This window comes from Asparagus officinalis, unplaced genomic scaffold, assembly GCF_001876935.1.
Source record: "Asparagus officinalis unplaced genomic scaffold, Aspof.V1 AsparagusV1_Un241, whole genome shotgun sequence".
Taxonomy (NCBI): Eukaryota; Viridiplantae; Streptophyta; class Magnoliopsida; order Asparagales; family Asparagaceae; genus Asparagus; species Asparagus officinalis.
In genome coordinates this window covers 61,631-71,231 of record NW_017972506.1, presented here as the reverse complement: position 1 = coordinate 71,231, position 9,601 = coordinate 61,631, and positions in this window count along the sequence as shown.

The following is a 9,601-nucleotide window of genomic DNA, read 5'->3' as shown; positions in this document are numbered from 1 at the left end:
GCATGCACGACCTCGTCCACTGTCATCTCTTATTGTCTGTATTGAGAAGGAGTTTCCACCGTTCTTCTTGGCCCTTGCTTGCCACTCCGCTTGATTCAACAATAGGTGGTTATCGACGTTGTCTCGAAAAACACGTGTCTGCTCCTTGTGGGCCTTGAGACGCCCGATCGCCTCCTCGAGTGTCATGCTTTCGATGTCCCTGAACTGCTCAATCATGGAGACGATAGTAAGAAACCTCTCCAGCACTGCCCGGAGTAGCTTACTGATGACGTAGCTCTCCGGCATCTCGTCGCCTAACGCCCGGATCTTGCTAACGACTCCTGTCAATTTCATTGAAAAATCGTCGACGTTGTCGCTCTCCTTCATCCGGAGAAGCTCGAACTCGGACTTTAATGTCTGCACCTTCACGTTCCTCACACGGTCCGCTCCTAGATGCATTGTTTTCAGCATCTCACACGCCTCCTTGGCCGACTTCTTCTCTGCAATCACCATCAAACTTTCTTCAGAAATCCCCTGATAGATGGCTACCAATGCCATCTTATCCTTCCATTCTTCCACAGTCACGTCTTCCGCGGGATCAACGGTGTCCCAAACGTCTTAAGCCTTCATGTAGACTTTCATCTTGATTGCCCACGAAGAGTAGTTATCTCTCGATAGCGTCGGGTATTGAATAGTGAGCGAACCCCCCTTGGTCGTCATCTTCTCCATTCTCATCATATCTTCAGATCTCGATTGAAACTTGGGCATAAACCTAGCTCTGATACCACTTGATGGCTTTGAATTGGGATCGGCCTAAGCACCTATCGAGATTTGTCATGAAAAAAATGAGAGAGAGAGAGAGAGATAGAGAGATAGAGAGTTGACTGAATGTTTTTTAAGCAGAGAGTTTTTTTTTCTTCTTCTTTTTTGTTCTCCACAAAGTTACATGATTGCTTACATATATATAAGATCATACCACGAACACTGTTCACTAACTTCTAACTTCTTCCACTAACATTATTCACTAACTTCTAACTTCTTCCACTAACATTCTCCACTGACTTCTAACTTCTTCCACTATCCACTAACTTCTAACTTCTTCCACTAACATTATCCACTGACTTCTAACTTCTTCCATTATCCACTAACTTCTAACTTCTTCCACTAATATTATCCACTAACTTCTTCCACTAACATCTTCCACTAACATGGACTCCTACAAACTAGGGACACTCTCCTTAATGGGTAGGACAGATTAACCATCTCACAGTGAAGCAGCACAAAAAAGGTTGTGAAGGGAGCATATCCCTCTACCACGGAGGCCAATATGGCAGGGGAATTCGAAAAGGATGTGATAGAACGCTCTCCTGTTTCTATGGAGACAGATGTGGCAGAGGAACACGGTGAAGGATGTGATCAAGAAGCGAAGGCCTTCCCTGATGGTTTAGCCACCCGCGAGGCAGAGTGAAGAGCAACGGTGGAGGCATAACGACAAGGGTCCGCCTATTATCTCCTTTTGGCTTTTTCCTTTCTGTTTTCTTGTATACCCACTTTTGTGAAAGGCATTGTTTTGCCATTTATAACTCTTTCGAGAATATCAATGAAGATCATATTTTATCGTGTGTAGACAACTCAGATTATTATTTTGAGTCACTCAACTAACTCATAATTAGGCTGATGCAAACTCAATAACATAGAGCTGTAGATCGCGCAGTTACATTTGAATTGCTAAAGCTGCATAAAAAGCAACTGAACAATCATTTGAACAACAAAGGCTAACCTTTGAACAAGCACTTGCATGTCACGTCCAATTAAACTCGATCATGACTTTAGTTCAAGTCGAAACCCAAGAATTGACTAACACCTGGAGAGAATAATATCCCAAACTGTCACAATACTAATATATTCTTTTCAACACTCAGCCAAATTCAGGATTCAACCAGAGTTGTTTTCTTTGGCTAAGTGCTCGACCATATTCATGGGTAATACTTTTTTAAATGCAGGTCATTAATCAAGAGCTTTTGTAGATTTTTTTCTCACCACTAAGGAGGTACATGCCATTCAAGCAGATTGATTCTATTAGGCTAAAATACTAGATTAGCCTAAAAAGGGACACATCTTTACTAGTTTAGCTTAAAAAGTGACGCCGGAATAGTTTAGTCTAAAAAGTGACAAACATGATGATAAATAGACATTTTAGATGCCGGAGATAATTCTTAAGCGAAAAATTAAGTAATTTTTGCATATAGACCCCTCATTCTCTCATATTATTTGGATTAAGTCCCTCAAAAAAATTTCTGAAATTTGTACTAAAAAACCCTCCCTTCCCACCATCTCCTCCTTTCTCTTCTCCTCTAATCCCCAACTTTCCTTCCTCTCTCCCGCTCCCACTCCATACTTTCCCGTACTCATTCTTACCTTCTCCTTTCTACCATATCCATCATTTTCTTCTCCTTCCAATCCCTAACCTCCCTCCTCTCCCCTCTCTTCCTTCCTTCTTGCTCCACCCAATCCTCTTTATCCTCTAATCATTAAATAAAAAATCCAACCTCCTCTTTCTCTCTAAGATTCAATATCAAGTATTCTATGAACACTTAGCCTCATTCTCCTTTTTGTATATCTTTCCCACTCTCTCTCCCTTCTTTCCTTACTCTGCCCACTCCATCTTCACCCTCCAATCATCAATACATAATCTTCTACTCCCCTTCCTTTCTCAGACCTAACATCAAACATTCTACTTGAAGCATTAGGAAGGAGTGAAGGAGAGGGGGAGAGAGAGAAAGAACGGGAAAGGGGACAAAGAAGAGAGAGAGAAGTGAAATAAGTTAAGAAGAGAGAGATTTGAAGAAAGAGGGAAAAGATAAAGTAAGTGGGAGAATATGGGAAAGGAAGGAGAGAGAGTGAGAGAGAGCAGAGAACTTTTAGGATCGGAATGAGAAAAGAATGAAGGAGATGGTGGGAAGGAGGGGGAGAGGGAGGGATGGGGGAGTGAGATTATATATTTTAGAACTTGAGAGGATAAATCTAAAAAAATTGGGAGAGTGAGGGGTCTATATGCAAAAATTACTTAATTTTTCGCTTAAAAGTTATCTCTAGCACCAGAAATGCCTATTTATCACCATATTTATCGGTTTTTAGGCTAAACTATTGTCGGCATAACTTTTTAGGCTAAACTGATAAAGGGATGTCACTTTTTAGGCTAATATGGTATTTTGACCGATTTTATTATGAACAGTCCTTTATATTTTCCACCAAATTTGCTTCTTGATTCATACATCAAGGTCATTGATTGCCACATCACCACAACCATCTCAACTCTTGGCATACTCCCTTCTTGACCTTTTAATTGAAACCCCTATCGATTCATGCTTGGTTGAACTAGATATGTTGTTGGGTGGCCAAATAGTTAAGGTAGAGTCTTGTTGTTGTGTCATAGAAATAAACAACTGTTAATCACATTCAACTTGTTGACACGTGTCTCAAGCAGACTACCCCCAATTAAATGTAGACAAACCCTTCTCGCCATGCCGAGACAGGCATCCCTTCTTGTCAGGCCGGGTCGTCCCTTCTCGCCAGGCCGAAATAGACGTCCTTTCTCGCCTAGCCGGGTTGTCCCTTCTCGCCTAGCCGGGTTGTCCCTTCTCACCAGGATGATACATGCATCCCTTCTTGTCAGAGTCAGACAGACATCCCTTCTCACCGGGCCGAGACAGACGTCCCTTCTCTCTAAGAAGCGTCCCTTCTCAGCAGGCCGAGTCATCCCATCTCACCAGGTCGAGACAGGCATCCCTTCTTGCCTAAACGAGTTGTCCCTTCTCACCAGACCGAGACATACATCCCTGATAATCATATTTGTACTACAATTTTATACCCTTATTATCTATTTTACATGAATAAATATACTACCAATAATTATTTTAATTTTAATTTGCAGGTTAATGAAGAAATAATAAATAAAAGACTAAAAACTCTAACTTCCTCATTTTGTTACCTCTTATTGAAGTCCAATGTCAAGCCAAGAAGCCTACAGAAGCCGAAGAAAACAAAATCCAATATCATATTCAAGATGGTTGGCCTTAAAGAAACGACGATATCTCTCAATTCGGAAGGTAAAATTTAACATATAATTTATGAAAATCGCCTATCTCGACGAGATGAAGTTATCTGTCAAGTTTGATTTTTGATATAAGTATCGAAATCAAAGGCTAAAATTGTTTGGCTTGGGGCTCAAGCGTAATCCAATGACTCTTATTTATTGTTGTAGACTATAAATAGGGGTAGAGAGTGAGGGGTTGAGTGTGTGAAAAATTTTATAACTCCATTTGGAAAGGAGGGCTACTCTTAATTGAGAAGACCTTCCAAATTTGTACTTTTGTTGTAATTAATAAAAGATTTTTTTCATCTCTTCATATTTTTCTTTTCTTCTCTTTATTTGATGATGAAGATAAAGATGAAGATGAAGATGAAGTTCAAGATGGAGGTTTGCTTTCACTGAGACTAGAACTCTCTTGGGATGTAAATTTCCTCTTTGTTAGTAAATTTATCTTCTTGCTTTATTTTCTTGTTTAACTAGCCAAGAGGCTAGAACCCTCTTACCTTAGATTTATTTTTATGCTTATAGAGTAGATTTACTTTCATGTCTTTATTTTCTTGCTTTAAATTCTCACATTTAATTCTTGTAATTTATTTTATAGTTTAGTTCTTACAATTTATTTTGCAGTTTAGATTTTATTTTCTTACTCTATTTATCTTGAGGCTAGAACCCTCTCGGGATTAGTTTTTATTTTTGTTTAAGTTTTATTTTCTTTGATTCGCCTTGAGGCTAGAACCCTCTAGGGAATTAACATTTCTTTAGATGTGGAATTAATTCTTGTAGGAACTCTAGAAATTGCATGAAATTAGCTTTATTTCTATTATAAGTTATTGATCATTCTCTTATGCTTAAAATGTTCATGTTTAGGATATTCAACTAAAAAACTAATTGGTAGAAGGAATTCTAGAATTACTATTTAGTTGTTATTCTTTTCATGAGTATTAATTTTACTTAGATTGTAATTTGATAGGTTATGATTTTCTTAAGTGGTTTGATAGTCTATACTTAACAAATCTAAAGTAGAATGTGATAAAAAATAGAATGATTCATATTTTATAAGTGAGATTAGCTAGTGGATTTAATTCTAAATTCCTCATATCTTTATTAGAATTCTCCCTCTCTTAGTTTCTTAACTTTTCCTTTAATTCTTGATTTTTCTTTTAATGGTTTCTTGATTTTATTTCTTTCATATTTCTTTCTTTCCTTGTTGATTACATTTATTCTTTAATTATTCTTTATTACATTTAGTAGGAGTATATAAGAAAATATTGATTAGTACATATAGATATAAAATCATCTATATTACACTAAGTGGAAATTGTTATTTAGAAATCCACAATACGAGAATTAGTACGTCGAGCGAAATAATCCAAACAAGAAAACCCTCACGTATATACCATGTCTCAAATTGTGAAACGCTAAATACCAATTCCACTCCTATAAATAAATAACAATACATACCAGAAATACTACAACTCCAAACCTCAACCATGATGAATCAATGTCACAATCCCAAACTACCCTTGGGTAGTTAGCGTAGTCATATGGAAAATATCATCCAACATAAACATCTCTATAAATCATGCCATGTATGCCAAGTATCTATAAATATACCCTAGTCTCGGATAATCTAACATGGGATCAACACTACAACAGTGTATGTATGTGTGTGTGTGTGTGTGTTTGTGTGTGTATATATATATATACACATAAAATAACGATACTCTTGTAAGGTACTCACAATATCATGTGGAAACAACATCCTTACTCAATTATTCTGCGGAGATAGGTAAATCACCCTACTCCAGAATGATGTACATAGATGATCATCCAGCGGTTTTGGCATATCAGCCCAAATCCGAAAAACCCCGATCATCTTAGAGTATGGTTCAGCCCCAGTCTCATTGTGGGAAAACTTCCAACTCTAAGTGTACTCTAGTCGTGGTCTCATTGTGGGAAAACAAGACTAATCACTAAGCATCCACAACTAATAAATTATGCATTTTATGTGTTATAACAACACTATCAACTTAATCATGTGTCATGCATCTCAACCATTCATGTAAACTCAATAAGAACATGTATTCAAGTGTTCGTGCACGTATCTCAATGTGCTGATCTATATCTCATGTTCACAAACACCTCACGTGTTACACAGATAACAAACAACATAATACAATGTGGGTTGATTGAGAAAATCCCTCAAATCAAACAAATATAACTCAAAACATGCACATGTGGATATCTGTTGGTTGGCCGACCGGCTACTATGCCGCGATCGACTGGCCAGAGGCATGGTGCCTGGTTAGCAGGCTTTGATCATGTGTCATGTTCGTAATTCTAACTTGTTTAACTTGTTGTTAAACATAAAAATTACATTTTAAATACTTGATTACCATTACTGAAGTTCATCTAACACATGAAACAAGAATTATCACTTTATATGTCATATACAAACCCTAAACATGTACAAAAGCATTAAAATGTCGTGAAAATTATCAAAACTCATCTAAAACTCATGTTTAATTATTTTTAGATCTTAATTTACCTCAGATAATTCGTTCATAGTCTTTTAAACATGAAAAGATCAGATCTTTATCTTATATATAGTAAAAGACTATTTTTATGCATGAAAATAGGTTTTAGGCTTAACAAAACCACATAAAAAACTCATAAAAACTAATTTGAATAGGGGTGTAGGGTTAGCAGAGATGAAACTCGCCTGAAAACCTTGTTGAAAGCCTGAAAGTGCCAAAAAACTCAAATCCCCTAACCACACATCAACAATCTCGCCTTCACGTCGGTGTTTTGCTTCACAAAGCAATTGAAATCATAAAACTTAGATCTAGGGTTTATGAGAGAGATGGTGGCTGCCAGGGTTTAGAAGTTCTGATGAAAATATGTGAAATTTCGTGAACAAAAGGTATATATAACATACAAGGGGACCTAGGCTTCAAAATATTCGAATCCAACTCAAATCAGGATTCTAGAAAAATGCTTGTCGGTCGACTGGCCCTTGTGCGACGGTCGACCAGCTAGTGCATTATCTGGCCATGCATGTTTTGGCCTCTATGCATGTTTTGGCTCATTTCTCTCACATACATGAACTTTTTTAATCTCAAATCACTTACTACCATACTCATACATCATTTAATGATATTTATTATGATAAAAATTCACTTATCATAATTAATCACATGTTATCTCAATTTTTTGTGGTATTTTACATTCACCCCCCCCCTAAGAGAATTTCGTCCTTGAAATTCCACAATCGTATCTTAAAGATTTAATAATACGAGAAAAGCACTAAGAGGGAATAATCCAGACAAAAAAAACGTCCCGTACCCATCCCATACCATTAATCGCCAGATATGAATCATAAGAAAACATTTACACTTAACAATCTAAAATACATATACTCCCACATAACCCCTAATTAGACGGAACTAGTACGTCGAGCGTAAAATCTAAACAAGGAACCCCATGTATATACTATATGTTCCGAATGATTAGGAGCTAAGTGTTAGTACCACATTCTAGCGTTAAATATAAATGTGGATGAACATATAACATAATCATAAATGCATAAAAGCATACTCAACATCAACATCTTACACCTGCTCAAATAGGTGTGGGTAGCTGCGATGCATGTCCTCCTTACGCTCCCAAGAAGCTTCCTTGGCTCCTTTCCAATTCCATTAAACTTTTACTAAAGGAATCACCTTGTTTCTAAGTCTCTTTTCCTCTCTAGCACGAATACAAACTGGAATCTCAACGGTAGTCAAATCTGACTGAATCTCAATCTTGGGTGCATCAATCACCTTCTGCTGCTCCTCGTCGCACAAATGCTTCTTGAGCATCAAAACATAGAATACATCGTGTACACTCGATATCGATGCTGGAAGATCTAATATATATGAAACAGCTCCAACACGCTCAACAATTTTGAATGGACCCACATATCTCGGGGCAAGTTTTCCCCATCTACCAAATTGTTGAACGCCTTTCATCGGTGATACCTTTAACATGACGAAATCTCCAACCTGTAACTCCAAAGGTCGTCACCTCTGATCTGCGTAGCTCTTTTGCTGACTTTGAGCGGCAAGAATACGCTCTCTAATCAATGCTACTTTCTCTGTGGTATGTCTCACAAGCTCTGGCCCAAGCAAAAGGCTGTCCAACAAATAGGCGATCTATAAGGTCTCTCATACAATGCCTCATACGGTGCCATACCAATAGTAGCTTGGTAACTATTATTATAAGAAAACTCAATCAATGGAATGTGATCCTCCCGGCTACCCTGGAAATCTATAACGCATGCTCGTAGCATATCCTCCAACACCTGGTTCACTCTCTCTGTCTAACCATCCATCTGTGGGTGGAAAACACTATTGTATGACAACTGGCTACCGAACGAATTCTAAAAACTCCTCTAGAAGAGGATGTGAAGACTGAGCCTCGATCTGATACAATCGTCTCTGGGACTCCATATAATCGAACAATCTCTCAGATGAAAATCCTCACATAAGTCTCTGCCATATAAGTCATCTTCATGGGTAAGAAATACGCTGACTTCGTCAACCGATCAACTATCATCCAAATAGAATCATTTCCTTTCTTCGATCTCGGCAATCCTACATTGAATTCCATAGAAATATTTGTCGACTTCTACTCTAGAATAGGTAAAGGTTGTAGGATTCCTGCATGTCTCTGATATTCTGTCTTCACTTGCTGGCAAGTAAAGCACTTAGCTACTTACTCCAAAATCTCTCTACCCATGTCGCTCCACCAAAAATGCCTCTTCACGTCCTTGTATATTTTTGTTGTGCTTGGATGCACTGTATATCTGGTACGATGCGCCTCATCAAATAAATCTTTCTTTAGCTGTGGATTGTTCAGCATGACTAACCGGCCCTTCATTCTAAGACCTCCATCTGCTTCAATAGTCCAATCAGCCTTAGGCTCTTTGGAAATCTCCCCCTTTCGGGTTTGAATCCAAGAATCCTCTACCTAAGCTCTGACCACTTTATTTCTCCAAGATGGTTGTACTGATAAAGCTTCTAAGAAAAAGCTGCTCCCACCAATCTCTAGCCTGAAATAAAACTGGCTGAGGGTATAAAAATCTCGATATAATAAACATCTCAAAGTTGTAAGCCCGCGATGAAGCTTCCTACTCAACGCATCCGCTACAATATTCGCCTTTCCCGGATGATACTGAAGCGCGATCTCATAATCCTTAAAAAACTCGACCAATTGCTACTGCCTCTAGTTGAGTTCCTTCTGGGAGAAAAGGTACTTTAGACTCTTGTGGTCTGTGAACAGCTCGAATTGCATTTCATACAAATAATGCCTCCATGTCTTCAGTGCGAAAAACACTGCTGATAACTCCAAATCATGTGTGGGATAATTTTACTCATGAGTCCTTAATTGCCTTGAAATATAAACCACTATTGTCCGGGTTTGCATCAAAACACCTCCAAGACCTGATAACAATACATTCGTGTAGATAACAAAAATCTTATTACTGCT